Here is an 18,078-nt window from a genome sequence, read left to right as displayed (position 1 = left end):
CCTGTGGGAAAGCATAAAACCAAAGAGAAATTAAAGTAATTCCTAAACTGGAGGGAAGGCCTAAGGCTTCATTCATTTCATTTTATGTTATGAATAAAGTTGCTTGCTGTATTGATAAATATAAAATTTCTAAAGCAAGAGTACTCTAGCTATTTTTATTTTTGCCATTATATACTTAATGTGTGCTTTTTCAACTTTTCAAAGAGAAAAACTGACCATGGGAAAATTGAGAAAAAAATGCTAATATAGATATATTATGCTAAATATATATAGCTATATATATGCTAAATTTTACAGATTATTTTTACACATAGCTGAATCTTAACCAACATCTTAGTTTGAAGACAACTGAAGAGATTAAATGATTTGCTCCAAAAACCCTAATTAAAGATTGGCAAATTCTTCTTTTTATTAGTTCATTTTATTGAAGTTCATAATATTATGAACACATAATATTGGGGTTCATTTTGACATAATTATACAAGCATAGATATTTTAAACACATCTCAGGGCATCTGATTGTGTTCAGTATTCCTTTTCTACTACCAACATGCACTATGCTGCTCTTTGCTTCCATTATTTTCTCCCCCTTTTAAGCAAGCAATACTTTTGTTGATTGTTTTTCTTTCCAATTTTGTCATGTTTTTCTTTCTTGTTCAGGGCAAAGTCATTGAAATAGCACATTGTTTGATGATGTCAACTTTGGCCAATTCAAACATGATAGTAATACAGTGTACTACTTCATTAAGTTTTTGATATATTTTACTTCAATTACTTAAAAATGCCAGAAGAACCCTACTGAGGAAGCTGTCTGGTTACATGAACTGCCATTTCTCTAAGGTGAACTCATGTGCATAGATCTAGACTCAATGCTCAAGGTCACAGGCTTGGTCAAACATACCCACACAAAACTTCAAACTACTTTTTACTTTTATTCTCCTTAGTCCTCGGTTACTTTATTCCAGGTCTTTTTCTACTTTCCTTGTATTTTTTATTCTTATTTTTTCCCACTGAAGTCTATTTTTGCTGTTTTTAATCTGTTACTAAAATATAACTTCACATTATTTCTTTTCTTCCTGTTACCTAACTCCTCCACACCATGATTCAGGAAATTTTTTTTTTACATTGCAAAATTTGTACTATGCACAGATATGCTTCTTTGAAGATTTTTCCAAGCTACTTACACTAATTTGATGAGAAATACATGCAAGTGGTTTTGCAACTTTTTAATAGACAATGTAAAAGAACATCCAAAACACAGTTATTAAAGAGGGTTAGCATTTGAACTATTCTTAAAGGAGAACTGAGAAATTAAAACAATATAGCAGTCCAGAAAGAGGTAGGAAAATATATAAAGGCATAGAACATGGACTAGCATAATGATTTTGAATTCAGCAGGACTATGGACATATTGATATATTTTTAGAAGTGGCAGAAGATTTTTCATAGAGTACGTAAAAGTTGTATTGCAAAGAACTGTCATGACATATCAGTAATCAGATCCTTTTTTAAAAAAAAAGGCAAAAAAGCAACTTTTTTAAAAAAATCTATAGATAACATGGATCTAGTCAAGGATTTTTAAAAGAGGAATAATATAATCAGCTATCTGTACTAAAAAGACATGTTGATGGCAATACAGAGAAAGGATTGGAAAAGGGAAATATAGAAGGCAAGGGGAAAATGTTAGAAGAAGTTTCATTGAACTATGTCATAATGAGAATCTTAACTATGGCAGAAGCTAAAGATAAGTAGCAGATCAAATGATTTTTTTTCAAGTGTGTAATGTAAAGAACACAGAAAAGAGTGTGCTTATTCTGGTGGGGAGAGGATGGGTTCAAAGAGAAAGTCTCTTATAATTGAATAAGTTATAAAAATTCATGATTTCCATTCTAATGACATTTCAGTGGTGAATGAAAAAAATGCGATGAAGCTGTTCTGAAGTGGGAGATGTCACAAGTCATCTAGGAGCAAGGATTGATGGGGCAAACGTAGCTTGCAGGTGGTAAAACAACTGTGACTCAGAAATCCTTGGTTTCTGGAGGAAAATCTCTCAATGGAGAGAGAATGCACCTCTTGTGGAATTCTCAGACCCAAAGGGAATCTGACATCTCATCACTGGTTAAAAGACACCCTAAGGGCATAACACATTTGTTCCTGCATTAGAACTCAGTGGTACTATCAGCTAACTATCCAAGACTTAGGATGGCTCAGAGTTCTCTGTTGAAAGGAGAGGCAAGTTTATACCTTCCTTTAGACAGGAGCTATAGAACATAAATTATTCATTTGAGAACAAAACTGAATGCAGAGATGAGAAAGACACTTGAGCAGATGATTTAATTCAACTTCCCTAAAAAGTAGAAAGATCTGTAAAATATCTTAAAGCATTTCAGAAGATAGCTGCCAGGATAGGGCTGAAAATGAGATTGCTGGGATAATCATGTCAAAAAGTAGGCTCCCACAGAGAACCTACTGAAGCAAAAGCAAAACAGATGTGTTTGACAGGTTGGAAAATGGCAGCAAAAGAATGAAACATTGAATTTGTAAATTTACAAAAAGCAGCTTCCCTAAGGCTTTTTTCTTTCTCAGAGAATTCCGAGGAAAGTAAAAGAACTTGTTAGAAAAGTGTCATTGTACTTGTAAGGGCTTGTGTATGTGTGTGTGTGTGGGGGGGGGCATGGGTATTAAATAAATGAATCTAGTCTAAAATCATAGACTTTAAGTTGAAGAAGTTTCTGGAATATTTTTTGGCCAATAAAGAGGCTAGAAATGTTAATAGAGCCCATAGGATCAAAATTTAAAAAATGGAGAAAGTTGATATGTAATAAATAGCTTGAACATTTTGCTAGATGTTTTACCTATGTCTTTTCATTTAATCTTCATAAAATTATATTTATAGTGCATTTTTACTGAAAACCTAAGATTGGAAAATGGACATTTAAAATTTTAATTAAAATTAATGCTAACTTCTGCTTAACTGTGAAGTCTATCTTCTTAATAAACTATTAGATAAAAAAAACTTTAACATCAGTGAAGATGAAGCCATCTCCATGGTAACATCACAGAGTCCTCACATTATGGATAAAAATCTAAATTTTCAATAGTTGCTGCAGACAATCATCAATTTGACTGTAATCTAGGTATGTTTTTGAAGCATGGATTTTTCTTTTTGGCTATAAACAACCACAAATCAATACTAATAAAATCTATACAACTCATTACGTTACAAAGTAACCCAAGCAGGAAAAAGAATATCTCTGTATAAATTGGAAATCTAGTATTTGGGGAGGAATTCACTGGAGGGAAGACTACCTGTGAGCTATCCCTAAAGGCATAATATCATAAGCTGCTTGCTTGTTTTTCATATATTGTAAGAATCACTTCAATCACAGGGATTAGTTTCAGATAGTTGGGCTCAGGAAGGAATCAGTCTATCCTGACTCTGTTTGATCTATTAGTTTCACAAAGTGTTCTTTCTTGTCAACATATTTCAGTGTTCTCTTTGTCCAAACCAGAATGTTATATCTAAGAAAGACCCTATGATGTTAGAGGAAAGGAAGGATCAGCAAATCACATTTCTTTTGTTGTTGTTGTTGTTGTTGTTGTTATTGAACCCAGGGGTGCTTAACCACTGAGCCATAACCCAGCCCGTTTTTATTTTTTATTTTGACATAGAATCTCACTAAGTTGCCCAGGGTCTTGCTAAGTTGCTGAGGCTGGCTTTGAGCTTGTGATCCTCCTTCCTCAGCCACCAGAGTTACTGGGAATACAGGAGTTTGCCACTGTGCCCGGTACAAACCACATTATGATATTGATTTTAGACCACGACCTATGGTATTTCTAGGAAAAGATAATTGTGTAACTGTGGTTTCAAGAGCTAATTGAAACAAATGCTTTTCATAAATTATGACAGAAGATCATTGTTGCACAAAAACTTTTTCTCATTTTTTTAATCTATCCCCAGCTCATTGTTGCTTTCTTCTCTGAAGAGAAACAATATTTAACAGCTGTAATATTTATGTAATGATCAATCCAAACCTACTTTGAATCCCCAAATAGTAGTTCTGCCACTTACATCAGTAAAAGCCATGTGACTTGGTTTCTGAAACATGGAAGTGAGGTCGCTCTCCTTGGGATCCTTGCTCAATGTACTTGAAGGTCAAGTGAAACCACACTGGTGTTTCTGTATTGCCTATTTAAGTCTGAAATCAAGAAATGGTTCAGTTCGTCTTTTAAATCACAAGGGAAATTCAACTTTTCTGAGCTGTTGACTGTACAGAATTATCATACATTTTGCCTACCTCTGATCAGGAATTAGAAGGATTTTTAGGTAAAAGGACAGATTGAAGTTCATAGTATGAGTCACATTTTAAATTGAGCCTCTTTAGTAGTAGGTAGGAGGACAGGTGTAGTTTAAAAGTTTTGTGGTGTGCACATCTGTGTGCACAACACCTGATGCTTGTACTTGGTAATACTTCTTGGATTCTGTATGTGTGATATCTTTGTCCCCAGCATTATCATTCAAACAGCTTCAACCTGCAAGTATAAATCCTTAACCGTTCTTAAAAAGTCCTTTGTGCTAACCTCACTTTCCCCAATTAAGAAACAAATTAAAATGAACATCTGCCAGACTTTAAGACCACTTTTTTTAAAAAAAAAAAAAGTCAGATTGTAAAAGTAAGTACTCATTTTTTCATCACTCCCTCTAAGAATCTCTCAAAGACAACCTCCAGGGGGGAAAAAAATATTTTCCCTGCAACTTATACACCCTGCAATCCCCAGACCACAAGCATTCAGGGATAATCTCACCATACCAAGGTGAGCATTCAGATGTCAGTGCAATTAGAGGAATTGCCTCACTCCCCACCCAATTATTCCAGAAGTCATTCTGCATGTCAAGTAGGGCAAATGAGATTATGAGTCCATGCTTCTGGATTTGAAGAAAACAAAAGATACACTAATTATTATGTTCTTTTCATTCTACTGCAGAGACCTGAGTATCTCAATTGTATTTTTCTCAGATAGAGAAAGTATAAAATTTTTTAACATTCTGTAATGCCAGGTGTGGTGACATACACCTGTAAACCCCACTACTGAAGAGGTTGCATTAGGAGGATCACAAGTTTGAGGTCAGCTCAGGCAACTTAGCCAAGTCTCTGACTCAAAAGAAAAGATTCAAAATAAATAAATAAATAAATAAATAAATAGCTGGAGGTATAGTTAAAGTGGTAGAGTGTTTATCTATCATGCAGGTTTGATTCCCAAGTAGTGCAACATAATCAAAAACAAACAATACTTTTTAATGATTGCACTAATATTAAGCTATATTTATTCTTTTGAAAACAGTAAATACAAAAGAACAGAAGTTAGATGCTTCTTTGAAGCAACTTATCTCCCTCAAAAATAAAGGAAACTTTTATAAATTCAAAATTGATAAATAAAAAGTGTAATAAAAAAACAAATTAGAAGTGGAAAAAGTAGAAAAATTTTATCCCTGATTGCTTCAGATCCCTCACTTTTAAGACTTACATAGATTCAAGTAATTCTCCAAACATTTTTTAACTGTTCTTGTTCAAAATAAATAATGCAAAAATCAAATGCTTCTTAAATATGCATAGTACATTACATAATTACCATAATGCCACACAGAAACAATACTTGAGTGTAGTTTACCTCTGAATCACATGCAATATCAACTATTTTTTGTGTATTCTGCTTTAGTGATATTCAATGTATCCAACATCTGGATTTAGTGAAAACATCATAGAAAGTTAAAGAGAGACTTGTAAGGTCATTAAGACCAATCTCTTATTTCTTCAAATGAAGAAATCGAAAGCAATAAAATCTCAGGGCTTTGTTTATTTCAACACTCTGGCTGAATTGTAGGAACTCATTAGTCATCAGAAAGGAATTTAGATGAGGCATGAATCAAGGTTTACTCTTAAAAAAAAGCATAGTATATTTCAAATATCTGGGGACTATTTCAATTTTGTATAGAGGTTGAATGAAGGTCTTATTGAAATGGAGCAAAAAAGTAATTCATTTTATCATTTAATTCACTAAATGACTTATTAGAGATTACCTTAAAAATAATAACTGTCACATGGAAACGTTCTTAAATTTACAAAAGTATTTCCACATAATGTTTCAGGAATGAATCTGTAATGTGAAGAAACATGGTGTGCCTCTGGAGCCTCAGTAGGCAATGAGTAGCATCATCACAACATCCTCTTGATAAACACCAATAGAGAATTTTGTTGGGCCATTTCCCTTATAATTTCAAATGTCCATCATGTGATGGTGAAACAAATTCTAGGTGGTAAAGTAAAGGAACAAAATTTTGCTGTTGTGACATTTGAAATTTTTTTTTAATCCAAAAGTAGATTGTAAATTGTTTAAGTCAGGAATTCTTAACCTATAGGCCATAGGCAGGTTTATAACAGGACTGTGTACTCACAGCATGTGTCTAGTGTTGCTTTATTTTAGAAGTTGTCTGAACTGCAAAAGAATCTGAGCTAGAAGAGTGACAAGCAATGGAAATCTAATATGAGCCGCCAATGCAAGAAACATATGTAATTTTAATCTTTCTAGAAGACACTTTAAAAATAAATAAGAATAGATTAAAGTAATTATAGTACATTTTATTTAGCCTAATATATCCAAAATATTTTCATTGTAACATATAATCAATATAAAAATATTCATGGCCTATTTTACAATTTCTTTAGTACTTTATCTTTGAAATCAAGGAGCTATTTATTATTCAATTGCATTTCAATTTGGTCTTACCACAATTCAAGTGCTCCATTACCACTTGTGCCTAGTGGCTCCTTACAAGAGAAGACAGGACTAGAAAGCAGATACTCAAATATTATTCTTCAGGAAACACTTAGTATTCCTAAATCAACAGGATTTTTCTCTATTGATCTACACATAGGTATTAAGTAGCACTGATCTGAGATGATAATTGCTAGTTTTTCTGTGTTGTATAATAACAGTAAAATCAAATTATTTAAGAGCTAGGAAGTCGTTAGTACAAATTTTCTTCTGTGAAAAAGTCCATCTTCAACAAGATGGGTGGCTGATTGAAGCAGCTTATGGGTGGCTGATTGAAGCAGTTTATCTCCCTCAAGCATAGAAGAAGAAATATCCATGAGAATTGTGAAAATGTTCATTGTTGAAATAAACACTACTGTAGATAGATGTGCTTATAGATAGATGACCTATATGCTCTTCTATTTTGGCTACAGTCTTCAATTTGGTCTTGGTGTGGGTAAGTCTCCTACTGTGTATATACTTTAAAGCCATAATACAAGATCTTATGAATTTTAGTAAATGAGAAGTGCTCTTCTTTAAGCTGACGTTATAATTAAATTTTATTTAAAAGCAATTATACAGATTTTATGTGATTTATTATGTATATGGCAAACATCAAAAATTGTCTTATGATTTTTCCTAAAAATATGCCCATTGATGCAGATAGAATTTAGGGGAGAGCAAAGTGGAAGGGGATTTCATGAAAATAGAAGGGAGACCAGTAGCTTAAAGGAGTAGAAGAAGGAAAAAGGGAGAGAAAGGGACAATACCAGAGAATGATACTGACCAAATTGTATTGACATATTGTGTGCATGTAGCAATATGTAGCAATGAATCCCACTGTTAAGTATAATTTAATACATTAATTAAAATATGGAAAAAGGAATATATATATTATATATATATATATATCCTATATGTTTTCTTGATATTTTCCTAAAGTGATCAAAAATGCTTACTTTATTTTCTATTCTTATTTACAAACTCTAGAAAAATAAAGAGTTATGTATTATTGCCCTTACTTTTTACACACACACACACACAAAAAATAATAAAACTAAATAAAGTGAATTTAAATCTGGACACAGTGATGTAGTCACTTGTTGATACAAACCATATGGTATACTACTTCCTGAATTAATGTTCTTATTAAGTAAATTATTTTTCCTATGCATATTATGTAAAATAAGTATTGTGTATACAAATGTAATAGTTTTGTGTCTGTGTAAAATTATGTGCACTGTTTGCATATTGCTCACAATTACTTATATGTAGAATTTTGTCCTATTACTAAAGATTCTAAAGGCAAAAACCACAAATCAACAGTATTAACAATCATCTGTTTCATTATTGGCTTAAAGCACAAACAAAAGAGATTTCCCTCAGTTATAGGGTACAAGCTGCTCGTAAGAGTTATCCTTCCACTTTGGACATGTCCATCAAAATTATGATAAAATGATATCCACATAAATCCACCGAAGTTGAAAGAAATTATGTTTAGAACTGTTAAGTAAGCACTTCTATGAAGCAGAATGCAGTGATGCTAATTTACACATTTATTTCATCTAACATTAACATATTCCAGTTGCTAATCTGTACATAAAAATAGATGAGTCATGGTTCCTGCCTTTAAAGAAATAATGACTGATGCTAAGCAATGAGCATCTAGGCTGCCCCATAAAAGGAACAACAAATACTATACAGCATGCCTCCTCTCATGTCTTTGAAAGTCTCTCTTCAGAAGAGTTACAAGTAGTTAAAGGCTTTGTGGAAGAGGATATGATGGAGTTCAGTTTTAAATGATAGAAATGTGATTGGCAATTTATTTTTTAATCAATTTTAAAAACCCCAAAAAATAAAAATAAAGAAAAGTGAAATGTGACTGGTTGAAAAACATAAAAGAAGTATAATTTAGGCAATAAGAATAAGACGTGCAATACACAGAAGCAGGAACATGAGCTCAGGATAGTTGAAATGCATGGGGAGGGCAGAAATGAATGATGAGGTAAGCAGGGGTCTCAACAGGGGGATCTTGTGGGCAACTTCCTGAAAAGAGATATTGATTATTATACTATATTTCTGCATTTGGTGTAGCCGTCATGTACTAGCCTGGAAGAGTTGACTATTCTCCAGATACACAGTTCATGTAATAAGGCCTGGGGAGAAATCAGTTCTCAAACCTCAGCCTGTACCTAAAGAATTTTAATCCATGCATTTAGGGCTTAAGAAAATAGAAATTAGATGGGAGTTTTCTTCAGTCCAGGCCCTTGCAGGACCCCCCACCGGTTCATTTAGGTCTGTTTGGATCACCTGCAGATGTAATTCTCTTGGATCTTAGAGATTTTCCTAAGCTTATGTTGAATATTCTGTTATGGCTGGTGGGTTTTGCACAGTCCTAATCAAGTCCCCCAGGCAGCCCTGAGTGCTTCTTGACAATGCAGATGGCTATGTAATACATATGAAACAGGAATCTAACTGTTGGATGAAGAAACTATTGGGTCCTCTCTATGACAGGAATTCAAATAAATTGATTTAATTTCATGTAGTTAAATTTAAGTCATTACGGTGTGTTAATACAATGAACTAAAAGCCAGGTGGAACACAAAATTTTATAAGACACAAGCTCTAACCCTCAAAACTCATGACCCCAAATCAGGTAGATGGCATACTCATATGCTTGACACTGAGGCCAGCAATACTATAGTTGGAAAGTAGTGGGATAGGGATTCTTTTCCACTATTTTCCTTTCTCAGTGTTCTCATAAAAATAATATTTTTGATATAGAGTTTTCCCAAAATTATGGAGAATCAGAACAATGGCCCATAGAGACATAGTAATGGTGGTCTCTTCAAGTATGAATTTTTGAAAATGAATAAAAGGAAAAAACTCTATAGAGGATATAATCAGGAATACCAATAAATTATTGCTACATAATAAACCCCCCAACACTTAGTTATATAAAACTTTTTTTTTTGGATTACAGTTCTATGGGTCAGGTGGATAGTTATTAAATCTCTACTGGGCTCAGTTATGTTCCTACATTTAGCTAGTGGGTCAAATCTAATTCTAGCATGGCCTTTCTCAGATGTATGTGTATCATTGGCCAGGTGATGGAGATAACCACACAATATATCTTTCATAATTCATCAGTCTACTTAGGCCAGTGGCTTCCCAAATGGTGAGGTCACTCAGGAAATCTCAAATATCCAGGCTCAAAATGGGTACAATATGATTTACTCTGAATTCTGTTGCCAAAGCAAGCCACACAGCTAACCCAGATTTAAAAGTGGGGTAATAGATGTTGTAAAATTGCATTGCCAAGACCATGGATAAAGGAACAGTTGGAGAATTCTGGCCATTTTTGCAAACCATCACACCAAATGATTGCAGAAAAAAATTTAAATAACTCTATGGATTTGTGCCTTTTAGTCATATATGCTTTAGAGTGCTATATGGTTTTATATAACAAAACCTGAAATGTGGTGTGGAAAATAGGCACATTGACTACTTAATTATAGATTAAATAGGTAACTACTTGAAAACAGAAATACTACTTTCTCAAGGTAACCCATGGATTATGAAGTGTTTCCACCAAAATCTAGAAGTACTACATTGAAATCCTAATTTTTAGCCACCATTTGATTTTCAAATGTAAGATCTTATTATAGAGCATCAAACATCCTACAGCTGATCTCTGAAAATATAAAGAAAAGTTCCCCTTTCCTACATTCTGTAGTTCAATTCCAAAAACATGGTCAGTTACCTTACTGATGATTCCTTGTATATCTTTTCTATATGTTTTTGTCAAAGCTTGTCATTGAAAGACACCCATGACATGGCTCTGAGGATGTGACATTATTGTTGCCAGTGTTATCAGGAAATACTGACATTAGCTTAATCATAAAAGCTCACATCCATAACCAGATGCTTCTTCCAGTATGTGAGACAGAACTGTCTAGAAATACTAGGGACCTTTGTTAAAAGTCACTCATTTCAAATGTCTGTGCCTTCAGATTCATAGAAATGCTGTGATTCTGAAAGAAGTCCTGCTGGTGCTGCAAGCCAGGGATGGGAACACAAGTCAGGGCTGATGATTTTTACCATGTGCTGGAGCCAGATGTGGTAGGAAAAAGGCAGAGTGCCTGCTGCCCCTCTTGATCCTTCTGAGGTGAAAAGAACAAGATTTATTGCAAGTTCCATGGCCTTAGAAACAGGCCAGCAAGCTCTGTTTACTGATTGAAATTGTGAATACACATTGTATATATAGCTTTTCTTAAGTAAAATAATTCAACTGATCCAAGTTTACATTTCACTGTTGGTATCCTAAATAAAAGTTGGATGGTCCTAGTGGTCAGCCTTGGCACACAGTGTGTTGTTTGTGTTTTTCTTCCCTTGGTACATAGACATCAGCTTCCATTCTTATGGGCATGAGTAGTTGCAGCTGTTCCTACTGTCTGAAGCTGGTAACTCTCTGTCATGTGCCTCCACTAAAGGTAGTATTTTTTTTTTCATTCATTAACTGGTTCAACAAATATTACTAGAAATCTATGCAATGAGATATGTTTTTTAAAAATCTTTCAACATCTTATTTTTTGTTTTCTGTGGAAATTAGCAAATAGAGGCAAAAATAAAGAACCATTAATTCTTACTTCTGTTCTTACATTGTTTCTTTTGAGACAGCAGAGTACACAGAAAGAACTTGTGTATAAAACTCCTATAATAAGCATGCTGTCTTAGCTAATGTTTTATTGCTATAACAAAATACCTGAAATGAGGTAATTAATACAGGACAAAGGTTTATTTAGCTCATTGCTAAGTTGAGTCCAAGAACTTTTTACTGGCATCTGGCAAGGGCTTTCTTGCAGTATCACAACCCAGTGGGAAGTACAGAGGAAGCATGCTAGCTTGGGTATCTTTCTCTTCTTACAAATCTACCAATGCCATCACTGAGGACCCCACCCTGATGACCTCATGTATCCCCAGTTATATCTGCAAAACTCCATCTCCAATATCATTGACATATGAACCTGGGGATTAAATTTCCAATACATGAACTTTTGAAAAACACATTCAATCCATTTCAACTTTTGAATGTTTTTCTCCATGGACTGTGAACAAAATATGACTCTAATTTCATGTCCCTGTGGTTGTCATCCTCTCAACCCTTAATGAAAATTCTGAACAGTCATTTAGGTTTTCTTACCCCTCAAAAACACAACCTCTTTTAATTTTCATAAATTAAAAATAGTGTCATTTCAGTATGTAGGATGTTCATTGAAAAATACTGTGCGGAGGAATGCAGGAACCCAGGTTTTCTTCTAGTATGCCAAGATATGCTCAGGTTTGCTGCAAACTTGCTATTGTCCAGTGTTCCACCTGACCTGGTCAACACCTTCTCTCTCTCTCACTAATTTCTACAAATAGAGGGAATTTTACTTAGACTGCAGTCATCACGAGTAGATGGTCTTTTTTGATCTTGAGGAATGATAAAAGTCAACTTTTTCTCTTATATTTCTCGAGTTCTACAAAGTTTCCTTCCTAAGTCCTTGTAGAAAAACTTTTTAAAAAGGATCCCTGACCCTGGGGAATGAGCCTTTATTCTAAGTGTGGCTTGATATTGCATTATCAACTGCTGGGCATCCCTGTATATCTTCTTCCTTCTTGTTCTAATGACCTCTTGCCCTTTGAGGTGGCACTGTGGCACAGTGGCTCTTTCCTTTTACATGGCCCACATCTGATTCACAAGAAGTGGTGACATAATCTGTATGTACTCAGAGAGTTCAAGTGCAATACTCTTGACTACCACCAACTATGGATGTGGTATGTCAGGTGTGTTCTCAAAGACCCTCTCACCAGGTATGGGCTTCAGATGTAGCATGCTTTAAACTTTCTTCCAATGTCTGGGGATGCAAATCACAGCAAGAACTTTCTCCAAAAACAATTTCCTCACCAATCTCTTTTTTCCCCCACTATCTCTGGTAACTTTTTTAGGTCCTTAATCAAGCAGAGGGGGTAAAGAGCCACATTTTTCTTCCATTTCTTTTGAAAATCAGCACAAGGTCTGGGGCGTCTACATGAACTGTCTGTTATCTGATAGCTTTCTTTATAGTACCTCAGTTGAAACATGAGGCAAGCACAGTCCCATTCTAACTTCCTATTAACACTCCCTGTATAACTTTGCAGAAACAATTTAATTTTCTGGATCTGCATTTCCTCCTTCATAAAATAAAAAAGTTGAAGTTCAATCTCTAGGGTCTGTTTCAGCTATCAAATTTGTTGGTTTTGTATTTAAGTTTCTACAGACAATATAACACAATGGAAACCACATTGAGATAGCTGTCAAGATATATAATCCCATCTGTAATCCTATTAACAAATTGAATGACCTTAAGTGAGTCTTAACTTTCCTGGGATTCAGTTTTCTCATACATAAATGTGGGGAGGATCTGGGCAGATGTAACTTATAAGGGTTTTTTTCAGAGCAAATTTTATTTATTTATTTCTGGATATTTTATCAATTACAAATTCTTATTTTGTACACACACACAAAATAAGATTTTAAACAGAAAAAATTATTGCAATCAAGCACAAGATAATTGAAGAATATCCTGGCCAGCGAAAGCATATAGAAAATGCAGGATTTAATGCACTTCAGTATCTTGGAAGGTGTCATGAAATGATAATCTGTTGACATTTTTAAAATCTGAAAATTGAGTGCCTATTTCTGTTTCTGCTTCTTTCCTAGCTGTGTGAACACAGATGAATTATCAAATCATTTTGAATTTTATTAATAGTAATATTTATTTAATGGAGTTGACTTAAAGATAATTTGACAAGAATTTAAAGATGATTTTTTAATGAAAATATGAAGCAAATTCTAGTTATATTACTTAAATACATAGAATATGTAGGGAAAAAATTTATTTTTTCCAAGTCACCCAGGACAGTGATAAGAGAGTAACTTAGTTATACTATCACCACAATTTCCAAGGTGATTACAGAGTAGGCCAACAGGAAGCAAATAGAGCATGAAAACCATGAGACAGAGAATGAAGTAGATTTTGGGCATTAGTGGGACATATTTCAAAACCTTTGTGAATCTGCTAACTAGAAATATTTGTCCAGGCTCTTGGTTTTCTCTCAAATCACATTTAGTCAAGCCACAAGTTTCCTGAGAATATCCTTGTGTGATTAGTTGGAGCATAGACTGGAACATTCCATTCATACTTTATTTCATTTCCACAGAGAGAAAGGTATGCTCGTTCATGTCACTAGTCCAAGTCTTCACTTAACAGACTTTTCACTGTTTAATGTACCTAAAACTTCTGCTATCTGGAAGCAGATCATCACTCTTTTAGTCTGATACTAACTTGGCCTTTCATCTCAACATCAGGCTTTCTTTCTAGAGGTATTTTTTTATTTGTTCTTTTTAGTATAAATACAGCAGAGTGTATTTTGACACATTATACATACATGGATTATAACTTATTCTAATTAGGACCCCTAATTAGAATAAGTTGTGGTTGCACATGATGTGGAATTTAATTGATTCATGTATGTACATAGGTGTATTCATGTATGAACATAGGAAAATTATTTAGGGATTTTTTTAAAAAAGAAATATTTTTATCGTTTGTCTTTTAAAGAATCATTATGTAAGTTTATGTAATATATAGGTGAGACATTTTTCATATATGTCTCTAATATATGACATAAATTCATAGTTTTCAAAAAAAAGTCATCTTAAAAATCACAAAGCCTATGAATCTCTAACTTGAATCAAGTCCTCAGTGTCAAGGTTCTGCTATCATGCCTAACAACCCTAAATATACTTCTCTGCTAATTCAATTGCTTTTTTTCTAATCAGACTACCTCACACGTTTCTCCTCAAAATCCCAACACTGCTGCTTTTTCCCATTAGCTGATAATTTCACCTTTTAATTAATTGAGAAAATGGAAATGATAAGACAAGAGTTCTTCCAGAATTCTCCTGTTATAGAAATGTCTCTTTGGACCACAGAGTCCTCTTCCTTTTATCTGTTATTTTTCTAAACCTGCTATTAAAACTTGATGTTCTTCCCTTCCCTTACCCTTCTGGACCCATTCTGGTCAGGCTGAAATGCCTCCTATGCCAAACATTCTTATCCTAGGTAAAAACAACTTTCATCTTGCAAAATTAATTAAGTGTGTTTTTATGTTCTAACATTTTTTCAAAGAATTTTTCTCTTAGTTATTGGCTCTTACTTCCATCTTCAAAACTTCTCTGGTGATGTCTGGGAAGCCACACTCTCCTGGTTTGTTTCCTACCACATTAGATATTTCTTTTCTACTTGTTTGTTGTCCCAGTGCTGAATATTAGAGAGCTTGGTCTTATATTTGACCAAAAATGAAAGAGTTACCCATGACTCTTGCATTTCCCTCACTTCCCACATCCAGTTCATGAACAACTCTAACTGGCTCCATATTGTGTATGACTGATGTCTTTCCATTCATCTGAACTGTACCGGTTCAGTCCAGGTTGCTCCTTTTCTTCCTTTGATTGGGCAACAGCCTCCTAGCTGGTACACTCCCTTCCACTTAGTATGTGTTTGATGGCATACATATACTAAGACTATCTAATACCTTGGCATTAGTTTTAAAAATTAAATCTGAGAAAAATAAAAATTCTACTTTCTTACATAAAATATATTTGTATTTCTTGATAAAAAATTATAGATACATGTAACTATATGTATATATACAAACATGTATATGCAGAGACATGGCAAGTGATTGGATAATTTGAATAAGCAATACAATGAAATAAGTAAGAAAATATAGTATTTTCTTCTGGGAGCAAGTAATTATTTTTCAATCTAAAACAAGCTGAGCTATATAATAAGAAATGCAAAATAGAACAATTTTAAGATGGCATGAGTCTTCTTTTTTTAGTTATATATGAACACAATACTTTCATTTTGTTTATTTAGTTAGTTTATGTGGTGCTGGGGATCAAACCCAGTGCCTTATGCATGCTAGGGAAGCACTCTACCACTAAGCCACAACCCCAGCCCAGCATGAGTCTTCTAAGAATGTATCCTCAGTTCTAATTGCTTCAGTTAAGTGTCCAGACTCCTAGAAAAAGACATTATCCTATCTTCCTAATTAAAAGGATTTAGATGAGAAAAGATATATAAATATATACACATATGTATGAGGAGTAACAATCTACATTCAGTGGCTTTTCTTTTAACACAGTCTCTTTAGTAAAGCCACAAATCAAGGCACTTCATATCACCCAGTAGAGAAGTAGAAGGAACATGCTAATTATATCAGCAAGCTTTTAGAGGACATGAAAGTCCTTGCTGACTTATTTTATTTCATTATTCTGTATGTGACACTTACAAACTGATGTCAGAATTATCAAACATTCAAACTCCCAGAAATCATTAAGAGTGTGAAAATCATTACTCAGAAACAATCTGCCCTTTTTCTCTATAGACATTCCTGGCTCCTGGTGCGTCTAAGCCCTTTGTAATCTTCCTGAGAGTGTGAATAATGCAACATTATTCAGGGTAAAAAGAAGTCCCACCTTCCCAGACATTTCAGTTTGAAATCAAAAGAGTTCTCCCGTGCTTTTTTAATGACCATCAATGCCCCCAGTGCTGGAGAATATTTCTGCACTACATCTCATACTGGGCTTTGAGCCAAAAACCTCTACTGTGGATGTTCCCACTGGCCTCAATGAGGGGAAATGACTTTAGTCTAAACTTCAATTAGCAAAGAAATGGTCATAATACTGCTTAGCCTTGCTCTCTTAACGCTGAGTAAAGCAAGCAGAACCCACCACATCTCTACATGAATAAAACTTTCCACCTTAAATTTTGCCCTTGACTACTGAAGTAATGAGAGATATTTCCTTCCTGGTTAGCCTTCCCCATCTCAGATTCCTCATCCTCATGGGGTAAGGGGCCAACCTACCATAAAGCAAACCAACTCTCTCTTTCTCACCACAACAATTGCTGGTTCATAGCCATGGAGGCAGCACTGTGGGAAAGCAATCAAGACAGCAGAGTGAATTAATTTTCTGCTGTCAGAATAAAACTTCATAACTCACAGATATGAGGAATTGACAAGGAAACCTGCAGTCCAATCAGTTTCTACTCATCAGAGTCTCCTTATCCCTGGAAATAATATAAACTTCAAACCCAATCACAATCTGGTTCATTTCCTGTTGCCCAAAAAATGTCTGTTTGTGATATTTCCATTTTAATGGTTTTAACATAAACGTACTCCTTACCATCATAAAGTCACCCATTCAAGATTTGGATGATAAACTCTCCAACCATAGTGATATAATGGAAGGATATATTTATAGTGTAAGACGAAGCTGTTGTGTGTGAGTATGCTGTGTGTGTCAGAGAAAGAGGAGGGAGGAAGGGAAAGAAGGGAAGGATATCTACCAAATGAAATTTCATAGTGCAGAAAGATTTCTTAGCATTCCCAATGAAATCTGCCAAAAATAATTTTCAAAGCAAACCTCATTGGCAAATCTGAGCCCTGCAACATTGATGCTAGCTATTTACCACCCTTCTAATACTACCCTGTTCTCAGTTCACAAGATAAAATATTTAAGGTAGAATAAATGAAAATTCCTAAGAAATTCTCTCCTGCTCAGTGCTTGTGCTGGCCTATTTAACCCATTTAACCCATTAGAAGGAGCATGAATTTTGAGATATTTTACCAAATGGTTCATAATGAGCTACTGATTTTTAAAATTTTATTGTTCATTTCTTGTGACAAAACAGAATTATTAGCAAAATTAATGGTAGAATGTTTGCATAAATTTGTGGTTATGAGCTATGATAAAGATATGTTCTGAAATGCTCACATTTTTTAATTAAATGCTAAGAAATGCTTAAGAATTTAAAATTCAAAGTAGAAATTTTGCTACTTTGCACATGACAATATGTATGGCTATGAGTCTGAGAACACAGGTATCATCATTTTGTACTTTTTATGGAGGCCAGCAAATTCTCCATTTGGGATAATATGTAAAGAGAAAAGATTATGATTCTTTTACTTCTATTTATGATATGTTAATTTTATAAATGTAAGTGTGTTTTAATGTAGCTTCTTTTTTATAGCTCAAGTACCTCCACCTGCCTAATGGCATTTAAGCCACATTTTTTTCTAATTTTTTTCTGGGGTTGCCAAAATAATATGCAGTTTACATCTATATGCGATGCTTCCTGGTCTGAAAAATTCAAACATAATTATTCCAAA

This window comes from Urocitellus parryii, chromosome 2 (genome assembly GCF_045843805.1).
Source record: "Urocitellus parryii isolate mUroPar1 chromosome 2, mUroPar1.hap1, whole genome shotgun sequence".
NCBI lineage: Eukaryota > Metazoa > Chordata > Mammalia > Rodentia > Sciuridae > Urocitellus > Urocitellus parryii.
This window is presented reverse-complemented; position numbering follows the sequence as displayed.